Source organism: Ceratotherium simum, chromosome 5, assembly GCF_057802395.1.
Source record: "Ceratotherium simum simum isolate JZ-2026a chromosome 5, ASM5780239v1, whole genome shotgun sequence".
In the NCBI taxonomy this organism is placed as follows: Eukaryota; Metazoa; Chordata; class Mammalia; order Perissodactyla; family Rhinocerotidae; genus Ceratotherium; species Ceratotherium simum.
Genome location: NC_141904.1, coordinates 15,614,734 through 15,636,004, shown reverse-complemented (window position 1 = coordinate 15,636,004; position 21,271 = coordinate 15,614,734). Strand labels below are relative to the sequence as shown.

Here is a 21,271-nt window from a genome sequence, read left to right as displayed (position 1 = left end):
TAGGTATAGTGTTCCATAATTTCACTCCATTTATCTAGGTGTGAATTTCTTTGTATTTATCCTGATTGGGATCCTTAGTATTTCTTCAATCAGAGGATGTATGTTTTTCCTAATTCTAGAAAAATTTCATCCTTGATCTTCCCATTATGTTAAAATATTGCCTCTTCTGATTTCATTGTACTGTTGTTCTTAGACAGTGATGAATCTACCTGTTGTATCCTATAACTATCTTCACCTCTTTCACCTTTCCCACCTCTTTTTGTCTCTTAGTACCGAATTCTGGATAATTTCCTCAGATCTGCCTTCTAGTTCTAATTTTCTCTTTGGCTATGTCTACTTCATGTTCTACATTCTGTGGAGTTTCTAAAAATTATATTCAGTCCTCTTTCAAATTTATCCGACATTTCTCATAGCAACTTGCTATTTTTTTAGAATGAGTCATTATTTTATATCCTTAATCATTTAAAACATACTTATTTTACATTATTTTTCAGATTATTTGATTATCTCAGATTCTTGGTGATCTAATCATATTTTGTGTTGTTTCTGCTTATTCTTATTCATGGTAGATTGTTTCCTCATGTTCTTAATTGTGTTAAATTGTAAGCTCATTTATTATGGGGTTATAATCAGTTAGCTATTGTCACAGTAATGCTTCATAATAAACCATTTTAGAATTCAGTTCAAAGCAGACTTAATAATTGTTATTGTTAAGCATACTCACAGATCTGCGGGTCATCTAGGGTTTGGTTGATCTGGGCTGGGCTCTTGCTAGGTTTGGCTCCAAGCTGCAGGTTGGGTGCAGATGTGCTTCAGGCTCTAGCTGTAGGCTGGGCTCAATATAGAACAGACTTGATATAATATTACAGACTTGATATAAATAAAATAAATATATCTGTTTATTTTGAAGTTCAAACTAAAGTGGTAGCAGATACCCAAGTGATGGTCTCCTCATGGTGGTGGCAGCAGTGCAACATGGCAAACCAAGGTGGCCAAGCACGTTTCATGCCTTTGCTTGATTTCTGTCCATTAATAACCCATGGGCCAAAGCAAACTACATGGCCAAGCCCAAGACCAATGAGGTAGAGAAACATATTCCACCGCTAATGGGAGGAAGTGCAAAGTCACATTGCAAAGGGGATTGTAATAGGCAGAGGTAAAGAACTGAAAACAATAATGCAGTTTACAGCACGAGGCCCTCTTTTTTCTGTGAGAAATGTGGCCTGTGTTACGGGAACTTTCCTCCAGAGTAGTTTTACATATGCTTTTTTCAAGAATCTTAGAGGACCAATTTCTATGTCAATTTCTAGGCTGAGTTCCAAGAAAATGCTGACAGTATAAATTCAAATCCCACATGAGGTTAAGCCCATGCTTTGGAATTTTCATGTCCCTGACTCCCCGCATGAGCCCAAGCAGAGAGAAAAAATCTTTATCGTCTTCCTGTGCCAGTGGGTGGATTATTTTCCTGATTTCCTTCAGAGTCAGCCCTTCCTGGATCCTGAGTTTATGACGAGTTCTTAGGTCTAACTCTTTACCTGATACAGCACCACAGTTTCATCTCACGTTCCCTTATTGGGTCAAACTCAAGTTTCAAGGTTCATAAGATCAATACCTCCCTCCCTCAACACAAGACAAACTCAACATGAAGTGAATGAAATGAATATTTTATCCACCATTTCTTGATGTTTGTCATGGAAATGTTTTCATTGAATTCAAAATGCCACTGATTATAAGGTGAACTGTTATTTTTTATACCACCATAGGGATGGAATGATAATAATAACACTGCCCATTAAACTATAACACAAAGTTATCATACTGCTTAGAATTTTCTTAATATTTAGAATTATTTAGATATAGAATTTTATCATCTATCACTCATGTGCATACATAAAAAGGAGAATAAAAGTAAAATAAAATCAGTCAAGTAGTCTTAAAACTGCTTTACATTCAGAGTCTGATGCTTCTAAATCACCTTTTGACTCAGAATTACTGATACTTGTGTTTTTCCCTATGCCATTATTTTCTTTTATTAAGAGAGTTGGTGGTGCAACAGTTTTTAACACGTACTTCATCACCTCTTTTTGTATTCCAAGTTGCTGCTCTCCACTGTGCAAATTTTGATGCTGATATCTTCTTGACCTTACCATAATACGTTAAAGGAAGGTTTTCAGATGACAAGGACTCATTTTCCTTCCTCAAATTATTTGCTGACTAAAATGTTAAGGGGATACAGTTATCCAGTCCTATCCTCAGGAATATCCACCAAGTTTGTACATGCACGGGCAATGAGAACACCATCATTTTCAGATGTCAATTTGAGAATGTGGAAAATATGCCACTTAGAATTAATAAAATATGGTAATATGTACTTTTGTTATAACTGGAAGTCAGTACCACTTTCTAATAAAAACAAAATAAGCCAATAAGGGCTGCTCAAGGAAACATGCACATGTGTACACAAACCACAATGTGAAACTATACCCCTACAAGAAGAACAGCTGACATTTGTTTGGTACTTACTCTTTCCAGGCACCATGCTAAGCATTTTATGTGTTACCTCACTTAATCCTCACACAATCCTACTTAACACACAACCCTATTCAAATCCTCATTTAATCCTCACACAATCAAAAATTTTTTTTTAATTTTTTGTTTATTGCAGTAATATTGGTTTATAACATTGTATAAATTTCAGGTGTACATCATTATACTTCTATTTCTGCATTGATTACATCATGTTCACCACCCAAATACTAATTACAACCCATCACCACACACATGTGCTCAATTATCCCTTTCGCCCTCCTCCCTTCCCCCTTCCCCTCTGGTAACCACCAATCCAATCTCTGTCTCTATGTGTTTGTTTATTGTTGTTGTTATCTACTACTTAATGAAGGAAATCATACGGTATTTGACCTTCTCTCTCTGACTTATTTCACTTTGCATAATACCCTCAATGTCCATCCATGTTGTCTGGAATGGCTGGATTTCATCATTTCTTATGGCTGAGTAGTATTCCGTTGTGTATATATACCACATCTTCTTTATCCATTCGTCCCTTGATGGGCATAGGTTGCTTCCAAGTCTTGGCTATTGTGAATAACGCTGCAATGAACACAGGGGTGCGACCTGAACAGACATTTCTCCAAAGAAAATTTGAAACCACTACCACTTGCATGTGTAATGAAAAGGTAGCATCCATACATTTCTAATTGGTCTAAGCTTTATGACCTCTCACCCAGCTGAGAAGGAGTCTGAATGGGTGGTTGGAGACAGATTCATCTTGCCAGTTATCAGTATCTCAGTCTCATAGCTAGTAAAGGGACTTGCACTTTGAAGGGACTCAATAAATATCAATGGTTCAATGAAGCTGTCAAAATATAATATAGTCCAAGTAGCTATAAACTGTTGAGTGTGTAGTATATACAACGCACAGGCTAGGTGCCTTATATAAACATCTTCTCTCTTAATCCTCATATCAGACAGCTTGCAAGGCAGGCATTTTAAGAAAAAGAAACTGAGCCTCAAAAAGGTTAAGTGACATGGCCAAGTTTACACAACCAGTAAATGAGAGAACTATATTTGAATCACAGTCACGGACAGTTTGTTCACTGTCTTTGAACAGCCTCAAACAGGCTGTGGAACTGTAAGGGACATGTCCTGCTCTGGAGGTGCGTTTAAGACTATCTGGGACTCCTGCATTTTCCAGGTTAGAATATAAGTCACTGAGTCTGAGTTCTCAGGTACCTCTAGGAGTGTTCTAGAGATAAATGAGGGTGCTCTTGCTGAATCATCACGAGTGTGTTCATGCACCTCTTGGGTATTCAAATGGTTTGACAGAATTTCCATTTCTCTTCTTAAACCTGTGACTCAATCTGCCTACTATAACCTAACCTGTAATTGAATTAGCTCTTAATAAAATGACATACATTTTGAATCTGTCTTCAATATAGCTTCAGAAATTATCCCTTGCCAATTTTTCTGGGTCAAACAACACTGTTTGTCAGGTGATTAGTGAGAAATTCTGATGTCATTTATTTTACTCTGTGTGTACTTCCCAGAAAAGGGAGAATTGGGATACAAATTACTGTGCTGTAGAAACATATATTAGCACAGGCTTATAAGGTTGTAATAACAAGTCTCGAAGGCCCAGTGCAGATCATTCCACCTCCAAGAAACCTCAGCTTCCCTTGCTTCTCCTTCCTTCCATTTCCCGTAGACTTTGCTTGTAGTTCACTACTTATCATAGTCTGTTTTCCATTAAAATCATTTACGTGCTCCCTTCCCACCTAAATCGTGAGTTCCTTGTGTGTAGAGACCCCCTCTTACTCTTCCTGGGGTCCCTCTTAGTGCCCAGCATCATTCTTTTTTTTTTTTTTTTTTTTGTGAGGAGATCAGCCCTGCGCTAACATCTACCAATCCTCCTCTTTTTTTTGCTGAGGAAGACTGGCCATGGGCTAACATCCATGCCCATCTTCCTCCACTTTATATGGGACGCCGCCACAGCATGGCTTGACAAGCGGTGCGTCGGTGCGCATCTGGGATCCGAACCGGCGAACCCCAGGCCCCCGCAGCAGAGCGCGCGCAATTAACCACTTGTGCCACCAGGCTGGCACCCCCAGCATCATTCTTTTACCAAATATTTGTTGAGGTGATCCAAATATGTTCAATATTGAACACTGGCTCTTCCTATTCCAATTTCAATTTCTCTATCACGACCTGATTATTACAGTTAGCTTTTTGAAATAATAGCTTGAGAACATTCTATTCTTTCCATTTCTATTTTTTTGTTAACAATACACACACAATTAAAACAAATCTCAGAGCTTGGCATCTTTCTAAATACACCAATAGTTGCTTTGCTTTTTTTGGTTGCACTGAGCTCAATCAACCTGACCCTCCACAAAGCCCAGGGTTGATAGGTGAGCAGAGTTTGGTAAAGTTGTGGAGATTATTGGCTTATAAATGCTCCAAATCTCCCATCATGAGCTTTCTCTTGCTCACTGTGATTTCTGGAAATACCTTGCCTTATCAGCCTTTGGCACAGTGTGCCATGTAGTAGGCATTCAATTAATACTTAATGAATTAAGTTGAATTACTCTTAGTTCTTGGACTCATTTACCAGAATCCAAACTAGCGTGTCTTAGAAAGCTCTACGATAAAGAGTTAATCACTCAGCAGATAGCCCACAAGAGCTCCTAATTTGTGACCAAGCTCATGTCAAATGTAGAGTCTGAGAAGTCTTCTTTATAACCACAAACTAAAGATATTGCCATTGTTCTATTCTGCTAGAATTTAAATCTATATTTTCCACAAATTGTGAAATTCCTTCTACATCCAAGTGATGTTCAAACATTTTAAAAATTAAAAAAAAATAATAATTAGGCAACTGAAAAGATTCTTGATATTTATTTGGCTTCCAAATAATTACTGAAATTGATTTTTTAAAAAAACCTCAACTGATATATTTGGGAATGATCATGGCCAAGTGGCTTGGGTAGATTTGGCTGTCACTTACTAAAGTATTCTCGCAAGCAGTCTAGATGCTCCCATTGAGAAATGGAGCCACAATGTACACCTGAAGAATGCAGTCACTTCTGATTCCATTCTTTTTACTAATACATTCTCTGTGAGGCTCCTACCTGGCTGTTGATTTCACACACTTGAAGGGTTGTTATGGGCAATATAAGACTTGTCTGTATAAACCAAGAGCTAAAACTAGAACCTAATTGGTAGAAGCTACAGAGACACAGTTTTTGGTGTAATATTTTACAAGATATTTAATTATTAAGAATTATGTAATTACAAAAAAATTAATTATGCTCATAGACTTTTTTCTAATGTAAATGTAGGAATTTTTGTAGGAATATGGAAAATAGGGGGAAAAAAAGTCACTCATAATCCCATCAACCAGAAAAAAAATCACTGCTCTTTCGCCTCTTTTTGACTATCATACATGTACTGTTTTAAAAAAGAATTTTTCTCTCATCAGAACAACCCTGAAATGGATTGAGCTGTATGGAAAGTTGGGGTACCCCATCTTTGGAGGTGTGCAAACAGCAGCTGACTTCTCTGTCAAGGTTTTGGGTGGAGAGTTGAACACATAAGCCCTTCTAAACTTATGGGCTTTGGAGCCCCAGGGGTGCACGCAGTGATTGTGAGGGGTCTTCAGATCCATATATATATATATATTTTTTTTCGTTCACCACTTTTATTACTTTCAGATGGATGGTCTCTCCTTTTACAAACTTTTTAAAAAAATTTTTTCAGCTTTATTAAGGTATAATTGACAAATAAAATTGTAAGATATTTAGTGTACATCGTGATGATTTGACATACGTATATATTGTGAAAAGATTCCTCCCATCTAGTTAATTAACACATCCATCACTTCACATATTTATGTCTCTTTTTTGGTGAGATCCATAGGTATTTTTTATTTGCTCTTTCAGTGAATGTTACAAGTGTTACTAACATTAAAAATGGTCCTCGTGTTGTAAAATTTAGAAAGTAGGAAACTAGACAATCTTTAAGGGTCCTTCCTCTCCGCAGGCTTAGGAGAGAGCAGGTTTCTTTCTTCCTTGCTCGGTACTCATCAGCATAAGAGCTCTCGCATTTGGAGCCCTCAAATGAACCAGCGCTTCCTATGCTTTAATCCACACAACAGCCCGTTGACTAGGCACTACTGTATTTTGATTTTATACATGAGGAATCGAGATCTCAGGAGATGGGGTAACTTACTTGCCCCATTCCGCAAAGGGGGGAAAAAAAAAAAACTGTTCCTGCCACGACTGCGCAGACTCCACCTCTGGCTCAGAAAGAAAAGTCCGCGATGGAGGAGTGGCGCTGGGGTAGCGCACGGGAACGCCCAGATCCGTTTGTCTGGGGGTCCTGCGAGTTCGCAGGGGCAGGGCCAGCCCCACATCCTGCCGGCCCGGGCTCGTCCAGTCCCGCAGGGCGCCCGGGGACCCGGGCCAGCGCCTGGGCTTTCCTGGAGCGGGGCAGGAGACCGTTTCCCAGCCCTCTCTCGCCCAGCTCTCCCGTACATCTTCCCAGAAAGATCCCGTTATGAGCGAGACCTCAGGCGGTCTCCAGTCCTTCCCAAGGAGGGGCGTATTCTCGGGCCACTCAAAACCGCAGAGCTTTCCAGCCCGGCGCCCACGTGCCTGGCAGTTCTGAGCCGCGAGTCGGCCGCATCACGGCAGAGAGCAGACGGACCTGGGAATGGCTGTCGGCCGAGAGCTGCAGGCGAACAGCTAATCCAGTCCTGGAAGGGGGCACTGGTAGTTAAGCCCTTTAATGGCCTCGGTCCTATGATAATTAGTCCTGGCCCGGAGCTAGCGAACAGCGAGCCCTTCTAACCTGAAACGGAGCCTCATCTACTGCTCGGCGCTAATCCCTTGCACAATGAAAGCCGAACTAATTCACTGGGTAAACACCCTCTCCAGTTACTTACAAGCTGTCTCATTTCAGCCCCAAACCAAATAGAAAGGTGGCCAGTGACTGGAGAGAAAATCAAATATGTAAGAACTCATTTTGCCTGAACACCCCCCCCCTCCCCGTGGGATGCTTGCCTATCGCGCACGGGATCGCTTTATGCTGCTGCTTTTATGACAGGCGGCTGCTTTGCAATGGAAACAGCTACTCGGGAGGGATTTCCCTAGCATTGTCTTTTTTCGCATCTCTGGCTAGTTGAACCGAATCACAGCCTATAAGCGCGGGACCGGACACATAGTAGGTGCTTAATAAAGAACGGTTTCTGTCTTTATCTCAGAACGTGGATTGTTAGTCTAGATCCGTGGTCCTCAAACTCCAGCCTGCATCAGAATCACCTGGAAGGTTATTAAAGTTCAAATTGCTGGGCTCTACATCCAGTTTCTGATTCAGTAGATAAGGCCAGATAATTTACATTTCTAACAAGTTCCCCAGAGAACCATTGGTCTAGAAATGCGGTCCATAAATTTTTGTGTAAAGGGCCAGATACTAAATATTTTAGGCTTTGTGGGTTATAAGATTTGTCCCAACTATTCAGCTCTGCTATTGTAGTGCAAAAGCAGCTACAAACAATATTTAAGTGAATGAGCATGGCACTGAGATGTGAATATCGTGTAATTTTCACATCTTGTGAAATATTCTAGTTTAGATTTTTTTTGAAAACATTTAAAAATGTAAACCCATTCTTAGCTTGCAGGCCATACAAAAACAGGTGGCAGGCCAGATTTGGCTGTTGGATCATTGTTTGCTGACCCCTGTCTTAGAATGATTATGGTTAGATAATTAGTGATTGTGCAGAGACAAGGGCTCAGAGCCAGAAAACAGAAGAGATGGTGCTATGGATTCAATTGTGACCCTCCTCCCCTAAATTCACATGTTGAAGCCCTAAATGTGACTGTATTTGGAGATAGGGCTTTTAGGAGATAATGAAGGTTGCATGACGTCATAAGGGTAGAGACCTACTCCGATAGGATTGGTAGCTTTACATGAAGAGGAAGAGGCCGAGGAAAGGCCGTGTGAACAGACAGAAAGTAGCCATCTGCAAGCTAGCCAGAGAGTCCTCACCAGAACCTGACAATGATGGCACCCTGATCTCAGACTTCCAGAAAATCAATCTGTTATTTAGGCCACCCAGTCTATGGTGCTTGGTTATGGCAATCCAAGCTGATTAATATAGATGGAAATAATTTCATTTTAGAAAAGTTCTTCTATGCTTATAAACCTGATTTCTCATTTACTTATAAACCTGCTTCAAAAACATTCAAGTGCGATCTCCTGTATGCCAGGGGCTGTTCTAGGCATTGGGCATATAGAGTAGAAGAAAAACCAACTCTGCTTCCACTCTCCTGAATTCTGTGGTTGGGACAGTGGGTGCTGGTTGTGCACAGAGCTCAGAGGCTGTGATACTCCCATTTACAGGCCAGGCAGCAGTTTTCCTGAGGACACAGAGGTGCCTGAACTAATCCACTAACTACATTTATGAAACACACACCATGTACACAGCCCTATTCTAAACCCAGTGGAGAGAGATTAATAAAAACAGAGAAGACACGTTCCTGGGTATGAATGTTAGTAATGGCATTTTCTCTGCACCTTGCCTTTAAGAAACAGGAGCAGCAACATCCTAAACTTTCAGTAGAGGGTGACATTATTACAGGCAAGAAGATTCTTTGTTCAGGAAGCCAAGATGAAAGGCAGATCTCACTTTCTAGAACAGGACATAAGACTTGTTCTCCTTTGAAAAGTGAGAAGATTCAAAATATCTATCTTCTTGTGCTTGAGGCAAGCAGGGACTTCTTCAACGCTGACCGTGTTTATTCTGTTGTAATCTGGAAAATCAGAAGAGCAGCCTTGGAACATTAGTCAGATTTTCATCTTTCATGAATTTAGCAAAAGGGAAAGAAGTGTGTTGGTAATCACCATCAGCACACAAGAGTCATTATCTTTCAAAAGCAAGCCATTTGCACAAAAAGAATAAATTCTTTCTAAAGATGTTTTCTATGGTGGCTTTTATAGATCTTTGGGATTAAATTGCAATTGTTAAGCTTCTTCTGGACCTACTCTTGATCTGATTTTGGGTTCCTTGAGAGTAGGGATAAGATGCATCATTTCCTAGACACAGATGTGGTCTCCAGTGGATAGTCACGCGGCAATCAATATTTACCAGGCTCCACTGGTGCCAGAGCCTTATCTACATCCTAGATGTGGATTGCCCAGAGACAAATGAGGCAGACCTCTGCCCTCCAGTGGTTTACAGTCTAATGCTTGAGACAGGCAGGCAGACAAACATGGGTGGGTGTCATTGGTACACATCAACCTGGAACTGATACATATTCATTGCAGAATACGGAGAATCATGGAACCAACGTAGGTTTTTAAGGTAGGCTGAACTTGAATTCTGCCCTTGCTACTTCCTACTTTGTGAGCTGGTGTAAATTATTTAACCTCTCTGAGCCTCAGTTCTCCCACCTGTCAGAAGGAAGAGCACTGTCCAAAGTCACAGGTAGTTATAAAGATTAAATGATAAACTCTCACCAGTGTGTCTAGCACACTGCCTGGAACTTGCTGGAAGCCCACCAAGTGTTTGTTCTGTCTCTTTCAAATGAGTGTCAATGTTGTTTGTATACATTGCTTGTTTTACCTGAGCTCTCTGTCATTGCCCTCAAGTGTTCAGAAATGTAAGTTTATTGTGGACTACAATGTGAGGAATTGGGGTGTCTCTTGTAGGGCTCCCAAGAACTTAGTATTATACTCAACCTTTGCTTGACTTTTCAGAAACCTGTGCTTCAGGATGTGGGCCTACATGAGTCCAGCAGAGATGGAAGATGTGCTGCTCCAAGCTGCAGAGGGGCTACATCAGCAAGTGGCAGGTCTCTTTTGTCAGGAGAGGGTGGATCCCAGAGTCCAGGATTCCAGATCTGCAGTGGCCTCTACCACTCAGCCCTCTGGCCCCAGGGTATGGGCGACCCTGGGTCCACGGGACAGGACTGGAGGGTGAAGGAGGGGAGGAATCCCAGCAAGAGTGAGTTCAAGACTGCAATGCTGCAATGACAGTAGGGGCTCCGGTGCAAGAATGCCAGGCAGGGACTACAGGTGCCATCATGGGGGTGTGTCAGGGCCATTAACAGTAGGGACCAAGACAGAGAAGAGTAGACAGGCTGATGGCCTGCAGTTGCTTCCAGCCAGCCCACAGCATGCCACCCGCGACTCCCTCTGAGAGCCGTTGCCCTGTTGGTTTTCCCCCGTCCCCGATGCTAAGCCATCCACTGCCGCCTGCATCCATGCCGGGCCTCCCAACCCCAATTTCCAGTTTACCTCGTCTGCCTTGGTTCCGAGACTCCCTTCACTTCGCAATTTGACTTATCTTAATTTTAGTTTCTGATTTGGGTCATCTGCTTTGAAAGTCTACTCTGCTTAAACTTCCATCTAAGTCTGTGAGGCTGGGGTCTTGAGCCCCGGGGGCCTGGGCCGGGCTGGCCTGGGGTATCTGGCCCTAGCCATTGGCATGGAGCCAGTGGGAATCTGGGTGACTGTGTCCGGGGTGAAACTGAAACTGAAAACAAAGCACATAATCTACCCATGGGAAGGGGCTAAGCTAGAGAGAGGGGCAGGCAGGGGGTATTTTTGGCATGTCCTCACCCGTGGAAGAGGAGGAGCTGTGACAGGCACTGAACTTGGACCCACTCATAGCCCCATGATCTGTGACTAGTCATCTGTGCCAGGCTGGCTTCAAACAGGACAGAATCACTATTCCACTTCAGGCCCCTCAACTAAACTGCAGGAACCTGCATTCTTGGAACTGACTGGTTCTGGGGTTGTGATGCTTTTCTCAGCTGTAGCTGGGCCCCAGACTGAGCTGATGCTATGGATGGAATCAACCGTCTCTGGGATTCCACCCTCAACCTCCAAGAGCAGGTGTTCTCAGTGCTCACATTACTGGGCAGCAAATGCTGTGACTCTCCTTGTTCACTGGGATCATGGGGCTCCGTTCTCAGGGCCCATTGTTTGAAACTGTGCATATTTGAATGCTTGAATATATTGAACATTTGTCAAAGAAGTGGCACATCAGGATACAAGGAGCTGTCCTTGTGTTCATGTGTTTCTACCTTTATGTCACAACTCTCAACTGTGTGGGGGCCACTTTCATCAGAAGGCAATTGAAGGAGGTGGTGGAGGCTTTCCCAAATTGCTGATTTTCTGCATCGTCAGCTACAAATTAGATTGTATCATTCTTGAGTCAGAGGAGCAGGAATATTTGTGGGGGTCTATACTGCTGAATCCTTATTGCACGCTTTCAGGGTAGAAAGAGAACACTGGGGTCATACCAGGTAGATCTTAGTAGTAATCAGGGAAATCTGAAGATTGTGGTCACCCATGGCCGCAGGACTGTCACTCAAGCCTTTGGAATCTGTACATCTCATGATCTGACAGCTCAGCTGAGCAGGCTAGTTAAGATGACACTTCTAAATCTTGGCCACTTTGGTGAGCTTTTTCGTGTGTCCCCAGATTCCACTGGAGCTCAAGGGAGGCAGGGTTAGTGTTAAAGGGAGGGCATCGGGGTTGCTGAACATACTCTCTCTGCACCTCCCCATAGTTTGGTCCCTAACTTTCACTGATTCCAAACTTTAGATGCATGACTCATAACCTCCCAGAGTCTCAGTTTCCGCCCTGTGAGGGAGATGGAGCTGATGAGACTGACTTGTGTTTTAGGATTGTGCTGAGAATCAAGTAAGATAATGGATGCAAAGGAGTCTTGTAAAGTACTACACACATGCGAGGTATTATATTTAAGTAAGTTCTTAATAACTAATTTTACAGGAAGATAACAATGTTATTTGATACTTAAGTTTTCTTAGCTTTTTCCAGATTTCTGTGTTAGACAAGTTAATCCTCAATTCTATGTTATCTACTTTGTCAGCCAAAAGAGAGAATCTTGGTCTCCTCAGGAAATCTAGTGAACAATGTAACAGATATAAAGGCACAATTTGGATATTTCAAGTTCAAAGACTTGTCTCGAGTATTAAGTTCTTACAGAGAGCTTAAATCAGGTGTAATCATACAAAATCTCAGATGTGGTAGAGACTTTTTTTTTCAGTTTATAATATAGGGATGATGGGCTTGGGGAAAAAATAACTTCTATTATTATTGATAGAAATGCAAAGTTATATGATTGTATATAATGCTAGTCTTCTGAGCATCTTTCACACACACGTTTATATCTGGCGATTTATCAGTTTTGAGTCCATTAAGTGGTTCTCACCTAATATTCTTCTGAGTAGGTATCAAGCCAGATGCCCATCACATCAGAACAGACCCTCTTCCTAGGATCCCAAAGCCAATAGCCCTTTCCAGATGAGGATGCTCCAGAACAGTCCAAACCAAGAGCTGGAGGATCTGTGGGCAGCCCTTGGCAGTGACTTAAAAACACTCACTCATCACCTCAGGAAGAGATGCAAGACCCAGAGCACCATCAGCCCAGTGCCGAAGCTTCTGAGGGCCCACCCATACCAGCCCAGGAGAGTGAAAAGAACCATGGACTCGGAGGCCACAGCCTACACTTGAGTGCTGGCCTGCCACTTTATAGCTAGGTGACCTTAGGCAGATCTCTCAACTCCTCTGGGAGTCCAGGCAACTCCTCTGTAAAGTGGTAATAAAAACTGTCCCGCTTTCTTCACAAGGGCTATTGTGAGGACGGTACATGGGAAAGAGCTTTTAAAATTATAGTATACAGGGCCTGGCCCCGTGGCTCAGCGGTTAAGTACGTGCGCTCCGCTTTGGCGGCCCAGGGTTCGCAGGTTCGGATCCCGGGCGCACACCGACGCACCGCTTGTTAAGCCATGCTGTGGCGGTGTCCCATATAAAGTAGAGGAGGATGGGCATGGATGTTAGCCCAGGGCCAATCTTCCTCAGCAAAAAAGAGGAGGACTGGCATCGGATGTTAGCTCAGGGCTAGTCCTCCTCACAAATAAAATAAAATAACATAAAATAAAATTATAATATACAAAGGGATTGTAGATACCAATTCCATCTCACCAGAGACCCTGCCTTGCCCTCTCTGGCACCAGTGCCTATGATACTGTTATAATTATACTATTATTCTCACATTGTTATGATGATCTCTAAACACTGGAATGTCTCTGTCCCTAAATCTATTTCCTCCTCTAAAAATGAGGAAATGATTTCACCTCCACTATTTTACGAGGCAATTAGGATGGTTACAATGAGATATCAGCTGTGAAGTTTGTCAACTGTTTGACCATCTATACCTTAGAACTCAGAGGCAAGGGCCCTTAATTAACAGGACCTTACAGGCGCTTGGTGGTACTAGGATACTAGGTACTAGGTACTTACAGCTGGCTGTAAGTGGATGCAGCCAAGAACGGCCCAGATCAGCAGCTACTGTCCTGTCTCAGGAGATCATCAAACCCCCAACCATCAAAGCCAGACTCTCCGTCAGAAGTGAGTCACCAGGCTGGGATGGGCTAGGTTCTGGAGACTTCTTAGACATATCACCATGGGGCATACAGGCAGGAAAGGGTCCCTGTGTAAGTAATATAAAAGCCTTTGACCAGACTGTGGCATTAGGGGAGATGAAAGGCAGGCAGCAGTGGCTACTCAGGCCAGGAAAGACATTGGGGAGTTCCATGTGGGACCACTGGGAAGGTGTGGTATTTAGAGTCTGGAGACAGGCAGTAAGAAGGAACATAGACATTCATGTTCTGATGCCACAGAGACCCCACCTCAGGGACTGGGTGTTACTGGATTCAGGCAAGGGGTAGGCACCGGGAAGAAAGCTCAGAAACAGACCCAGGCACCATGAAACAAGATTAGGGCCCTCGGGTACAAGACGAGGGTTCATAAACAGAAAACAAGGTTAGATAGAGCTACAGTCCTGGAACCCGGATTCCAGGCTAGAGTGTAAAGCAGCAAGTCCCACAAGGCTGTGAAATCTAGGGGCCTGCTGGAGTCTGATAGGTGCAGAGCAAAGGCAGGCCTGAACCTTAGCTAGAACTAGTTGAAAGGGAGCTGGGAAGATGATTTGGCCAAGGCTAGGCTTTCAAGAATCACTTGTTTCTGGAGAAATGGTTACACAGCATGAGCCTGGGCTGGTGTAGCAGGGGCAGGCTCTACAGTGGCCAGATGGTCTGTGCCAGGACAACAATGTGGAGTGAGGCTGGACAGGTTCAGTTCAGTGAGACTTGTCACAGAGAGGGCAAGGCAGGTCCCCGCTGGGCCTGACTCGCTGCCAGAAGGACTCACTGGGGTCTGAGGTTTTTGTTTCCGTCATGGAGCTCTGGCCTTGCCCATGGGGACTTTCCTTCAGGGACCTTAGGCCTGGGGTAACCGAAGATGCTCTGAATCACCTGGAAGAGATGATCTTCCTCATCCAGCCAGGAGCCTTTAGTTTCCAGATCTCAGGGTCCTAGGCTTGTTCCTCAGGGCCAGGATCTCTGTCTTATGGCCAATGGCTTGGTGTTCCTAATATCCACTCTCCCCATCTAACTTAATAGCAAACTGATTTGTTGGGGCTGATGGTGCGCCCAGCTTAAAAATAAAACAAAACACATTTCGAAGTTCCTTAATGGATAGGAGTGGCCATGTGATGTTCTAGTGAATGAGGTATAAGTTGAAGTTGACTGGGGGAGATTCCCCGAGCACTGGAAGTTGTTGGGTACCACGCTTCTAGGCAAGTGCCTTACAAGTGGGGCTGACTCACAGGGCATGTGCCCTTTTACAAGCCCCTCTTTACCCCTTAACCTTTTCCTTCCTGCTTCTTGCTTCCTGCCTATAACTCTGATGTGACTGCCAGAGCTACAGTAATAATTTTGCAAACATGAGGCAACCCTGAGGATAGAAACCATGCTCTAAAGATTGCAGAGCATCAGCAACAACGGTCCTAGATGCCAACCTCTAGACTTCACATGAAAGACTAAATCCTTATCCTGTTTAAGTCACTGTAGTTGGGCATCTGTACTTTGCAGCTGAACCTAATCCTGATAAGTGTACATATCTTGCAGCTGGAGCTGGAAGGTTGGTAGGTGTGGGAGGTTGGATGGAGGGAGGAAGAGTCCCCTTCACTTTAGGAGATCTGCTGCATTTAGTCCCCATGGATGGATGACATGATTTGCAGTGAGGACTTCCTTGACTCAGCTGTCCTCTCCAGCTGGGGGACTGGGAGGAGGTGGGCATCTGGGAGAAAGAGTATCTGGAGCACCAGACAACCAGCACAGAACAAGCAGAAGCAGACACTGCCCTGGCAGCTCCATCCAGAACTCACCATCTTCCTGCTGCCCATCTCCTGGTTTGCCCAGAGAAGTCTGCTGACCCAGGGACCACCAACCTGAGCTCCCATCGCTCATGGAGCCGAATGAACTTTCCCACTCTGAAGAAATTCTGACAAAGTCTTCTCCTCCAAGACTACAAAGTCTGTGTTGCGTAGTCAGTCTCTTGATATTATTTATGTATTGGGGGGGAAAACTGGCTGATTTGTTTAAATGAAGAACTCCTGGTCTGGAGAGTGTGAGCCTCTGAGGGCCTGATACTTTCTGACCATGTCGCTAGAGCTGGGTCTTCTCAACTCTGGGAAATTTAGCTCCCTGGCCCTCAATCTAGCCCTGCTAGTTCTCTCGTAGGAAAGTTGTGGGGTTGAGGGATGAGAGGGGGAAACAGAGTAGATTCTAAAAGTTAAAAGCCTTCCTCAACACTTCTGCAGGCACTAGATGACATGATTGCAGACAGATACATATTCAAAGACCACATTTATCCTCCCCTTTACTCCTGAATTAACATAATTAATGATGAATAACATATATTTGCTATAAATTATGTTTTTCTCTGCAGGCTATTGTGTATTACCTTTAAGCAGCACAGCAAACCCCTTCCGGTCCTCCCAAGTCTTCACATTCTCTTCCTCCCCTTCCCCACCTTGATCTCCCAAGCCCCCATGTCTGCCGAAGGCCCATTACAGAAATCATTTCCCACCCTGCCCCCAACAGCACTACACACCTGGTAATAAATAATATGATCATTGCCTAACAGGCACTCAGAAGAGCCCTGTGATAAATAAAGAGACTTCTCATCTCTCCACAGGCTCTGCAGCGAGGGCTGGCGAGGAGAGTTCCCTATTAAAGAACTCACATAGCCACAGGCAAATTCTCTCACCGCATCTCCTTGTGGAGACCTTTTCTTAAAAGCTGAGATTGCTCTGATGGTTCAAGGTGCTATTGAGCTCTAACCGGGGACAATTACAAGACTCCAGTCACGGCATCTGAGGCGATGCTTGTGTCTGATAAGGTTGCTGGAGAATAATGCGGAGGAGAGAGGCCCGATAATGGGTAGCTGAAAGGATGGGAGGAGGCATCTTTCGCCCAGAGCCTGAAGACAGAAGCAGCTGCTGTTGCGGGAAGGCCTCCCTATACCCACCCCCAAATTCTTTTCCATTTTTATTGCATTAAAAAAACATTTTCGAAACATGCACTTCAGAAATGATTTTTTTCCTAGCTCCAAGCTAGTAATACTCTCCTCATCAACTGATTTTATATCATGAGAGGTTTTGAGAATAATTCTGCTTTTCTCCTTCAGTTTATTTTTTTTCCGTTTTGTATTGAGAAAACCAGAGAGGGAACAATTGTATTTTGTCCCTTCCTGGTTTTGGTTGTGTGGTTGTTCTGTATAATTCCCTATGCTACCTTATTCTTTGGCTTTAAAAATCTTTTACAAAAACAAAAAACCCACAGCCATTCTTTTATGGTACACTCGTGCAGTGCTTAATGACATTCTGAGAAATGTGTCCTTAGGTGATTTTGTCATCGTGTGAACATCATAGAGTGTACTGAAGGGGAACAAAATTTGCCATACCGAATTGTGTCTCTTTAACCTGAGGATTATTTTAGGCTGATTATTTTTAAGAAACAAAAGACTTAGAAAGTTTTTCTTGTTACCTCCCCCTTAACTGCCTGAAAGAATTCAGATAAAAATACCTGTCTCAGGAAGAGAGCTATCAACTTAGCATAACATGAACTAGGTGGTGGACAAGGAGGAACCTAGAAAAGCCTGTTTCTTGGACTCCCTTCTGTGTTCTTCTGTTTCTGTGTGGCCAAAGAAACACTTGTTTTCCAAACATTTGCTCCTTTTCACCTACCTGTGAATTGCCTTCCTTCCCTTTGAAGTCTGTGACTCTCCCCGCCCCCAACATCTTCTTTTGTATTTAGCTGAGGATGGTATTTAAGGTGAGAGCTTCAGCCATTTTGATGAGTTACTTGGTTTTCCTGGGATTCTCCCATGTATACATGTTATTAAACTTATGTTTGTTTTTCTCCTGTTAATCTGTCTCAAGTCAATTTAATTCTTAGACTAACTGGAAGAACCTAGAAGGGTGGAGGGAAATTTCTTCCTCCCCTACAGTACTTTCACAAACCTAGATGGTATAGCCTACTACACACCCAGGCTGTATGGTACTAATCTCATGGACCATCGCCATATGTGCAGTTCATTGTTGACTGAAACGTTGTTATGCGGCTGATGACTGTATTTTCTTTTTCTCTTTTCATTTTCCTGCCTGTGGTCTGTTGTCTTTGGGATCTCTCTCTTTCTCTCTGTCTTTCAGCTAGGATTTAATAAAAGCAAATTTCCCAGGGTTAACCAAATTTAGAAATTCAGGCCATTTCAGCAAACACAATTTAAAAGCAGAAGATGTGAATTCAGTCCAAAGAAGAGTTAGCTTAAAGCAACCTAGTGGCAATAGGGAGCAGGAATATGGGAGGGATTTTATTAGTTTGCCTTTCTCAATGTGTCCAGAAGGCGAGATTTCCCACCTGCTCGAGGCAGAACCAGGAGAATAGGTGCAGTGGAATGTTTTGGGGGCTGTGACAACACAGTTATAATTCACTCATTTTTTTCTCTCTCACTTTTGGACTCCAGGAGAGGTAGTGTAGATGAGGCCTAAGAGCTCTGACTGTGAATCAGAGACCTGTCTAATTCCTTCCAAGTGTGCACGTGTGTGTGTCGGAGCGGGGCTGGTGCAGCATCAGTCACCCCAGGCTGTTTTTCAGTCATGCACTTCTCTCACCCACTATGTGAAGCCATTTCTGTGGGTGAATCAAGTTAACAAGAATACTTGCCAGACACAGAAGATGTACAAGAACTGGTTGCTGGCCTTAAAGAATATAAGGTTGGGCCAGAATTAACACAGGTGGATTAATAATGGATTAATAATACAAAAAGAGTTTTAATAGTCAGGTCCTGGGCCATGTGGTACAGATACCAGGTACTGTGGAACACACAGTACAGGAAAATTGTGAGAACTTGGGTAGTCAGGGCCATCACTGAGGACAAAGTGGGATTTATCTGGGCCTTGAAGGGTGAGAAGATCTCTTCTTGACCATGGGCTTCTAGAGAGAAGCTATGTATCTCCAGTCTTCCCTCTGGGACTGTTTCCTTGATTAGGTCATGCCTGGAGCCTGCTGCATAGAACATGCATGTTTTTGTGATCCTACTTCTGGGTCCTATTTTGAATCTCCACGAACACTTGCCCAGAACAGAAGGCACTGGATCTGACCTTACTCAGTACTGACAGTTTCTGATCCATTCCCCATTAGCAGTGGACTAATGTCAGATCTGCTCTATACAACTAAGACTCCGACATGGGTGATGACTGGGATCTAGACACAGGGTGAGTCTAAGACTGAAAGTTTCTAGGTGATTCTAATTTAAAGCAGTCTCAGGCCGGCCCCGTGGCTTAGCGGTTAAGTGCGTGCGCTCCGCTGCCGGCGGCCCGGGTTCGGATCCCGGGTGCGCACCGAGGCACCACTCCTCCAGCCATGCTGAGGCCGCGTCCCACATACAGCAACTAGAAGGTTGTGCAGCTATGACAGACAACTATGTACTGGGGCTTTGGGGGAAAAATAAATAAAATAAATAAATAAAATCTTAAAGCAGTCTCTAGTATTATTGCCCATTTTCTGACTATATTTCAATATTTTTTTGTTGTTTTGTTGCTCAGAAAGCACAGACATCAAATACATACAATAAGTTCATAAATTTTTGGTCCCTTATTTCCATACAAAAAGTATGTATTGGATTGATATTCTTTGCTACACTAGAAGATGTGAGGGGTGCAAAGACATTGGCCTGGCCTTCAAGGAATGATGATGCTCATCCATTAATCAAGGCAGGCCCAGAAGTACCTCTCCATGGGGAACTTTGTCAGTCATTAGAAAGTACAACTTTACATATCTAGACACAACAAAATGTACTTCCTTAACAACAGTCTGGATTAGACCCATGATGTTTTCAGCCTTAGCATTCAGGAGTTTGGTAATTTAACAGCGACCCAAATATGCCTAAAATGGTTTAGTTAAAACTCTTTGCCGAGGCACCAATTTGAATCAGAGGCTGCAGGCTGGGGTTGAGGAGACAGGCACTTATTTGGGCCACTTGCTCACATCTGCCTTTCATTGTGGCTTTGAACCTCTTCATTCATCATTACCTTCATTGTTCACGGGACTAATTCTATGGTGCAGCAGTATTTACAAGGTGGAAGATTGATGAGGGACTTAGAATTGACTCCTCTAAAATGCTAAGGGATGATTGTGAATTAAACTTTTTCCTTATTCAGACTGGTAATATCCTAATTAGTCTGACATAGAGAACTTCTGCTCAATTTCTCCTTCTGTATCTCTATTTTATGCCCTGGCTCCCCATCTCACCGATTGCTTTTTATTTTCCCACTATTTCTAACATTCCTAAGGCATCTGAACTCTTCCAGCATAAGCCCTGAGTCTATATCCTTTCCTACATTGGTGACAGGGACTCAGTTTTCATACATGCCAAAGGAAATATACAAATCAGCATGTTTAAAATAACAGAATTTACTAGCATAGTTTGTGTTTGGGTGGAATGATTTGTAAAGAATATTTTACTTATGAGTCAATTAAACACTTGGGGCCTTAAGCAGTTAATGTTAACATTAAAAGATAAGATTTAGGAATCCAATGACATTTCTAGGTTTTCAAAAAAGATTTATGAGTTGCTGTTTATCAAAGAACTTATTTTTAAAGAGCCATGGGTCCTTAGTGCTAGAAAACTCCAGGAATTCCATAATGATCCTCTCAGAAAGCCCCAACTCCATGCACTAAATAGACTCTGCGACCCCTGTTTTGTTCCTTGAGAGTCTTTAGATCAAGCCTTCAGCATGAAAGCCAATGTTAGGACTAGACAGTGGCGAGACCTGTGTTATTAAAGAAAGAATAAACAGCTGCTTCTCCCATGGAGACATTTTCTGTGTGTTCCTGAAGAACTTTTGAATATCAATATCATCCTCTCTCCACGCAGCCCCTAAGTGAAGAGGGTTTCTCAGAGTTCCACGGTTTCCAGCCAAAAAGCCATGGCTCTTTTCAAAAGTGTACATGTGCTAAAAACCCTCGCCGATTCAAGAGTTTAGTGTTAGGGAAGTCTCTCATGTCTTTGAAAAAAAAAGCAAGCAAGAAAAATTCTCAATTTTCTAGAGTTCTAAAACTTATTTTTTAAATTAAAAATTTTAAGCTGAGGATTTACAAATCAGCTATTAACTTTTAAGAGTTTCATTATAGTTTTAAAAAATCATAATTACGTGAGGTAGGGGAGAAAGAGTGTCTACTTTATTCCTAATGGAAACTATACATATAGATGAAGTGTCTATATGAAAAATGGGAGCTGTGATTATATTAATAGTGTCTAACTGATATTCAATAACTCATCCTTCTATTTCCTATTATCCATATTTAAATACTTCAAA

The 21,271-nt window shown here is 42.8% G+C and overlaps 1 long non-coding RNA gene across 1 annotated transcript in view; it reads right to left on the bottom strand.

Moving 5' to 3' along the window:
• LOC147916976 (uncharacterized) overlaps positions 1-21,271 on the bottom strand; it is a 147,325-nt gene that overhangs the window by 18,161 nt on the left and 107,893 nt on the right. Inside the window, exon 4 of the long non-coding RNA XR_015552350.1 lies at positions 725-830. This is a non-coding gene — a long non-coding RNA (uncharacterized LOC147916976). The remainder of the gene's footprint in view (positions 1-724; positions 831-21,271) is intronic.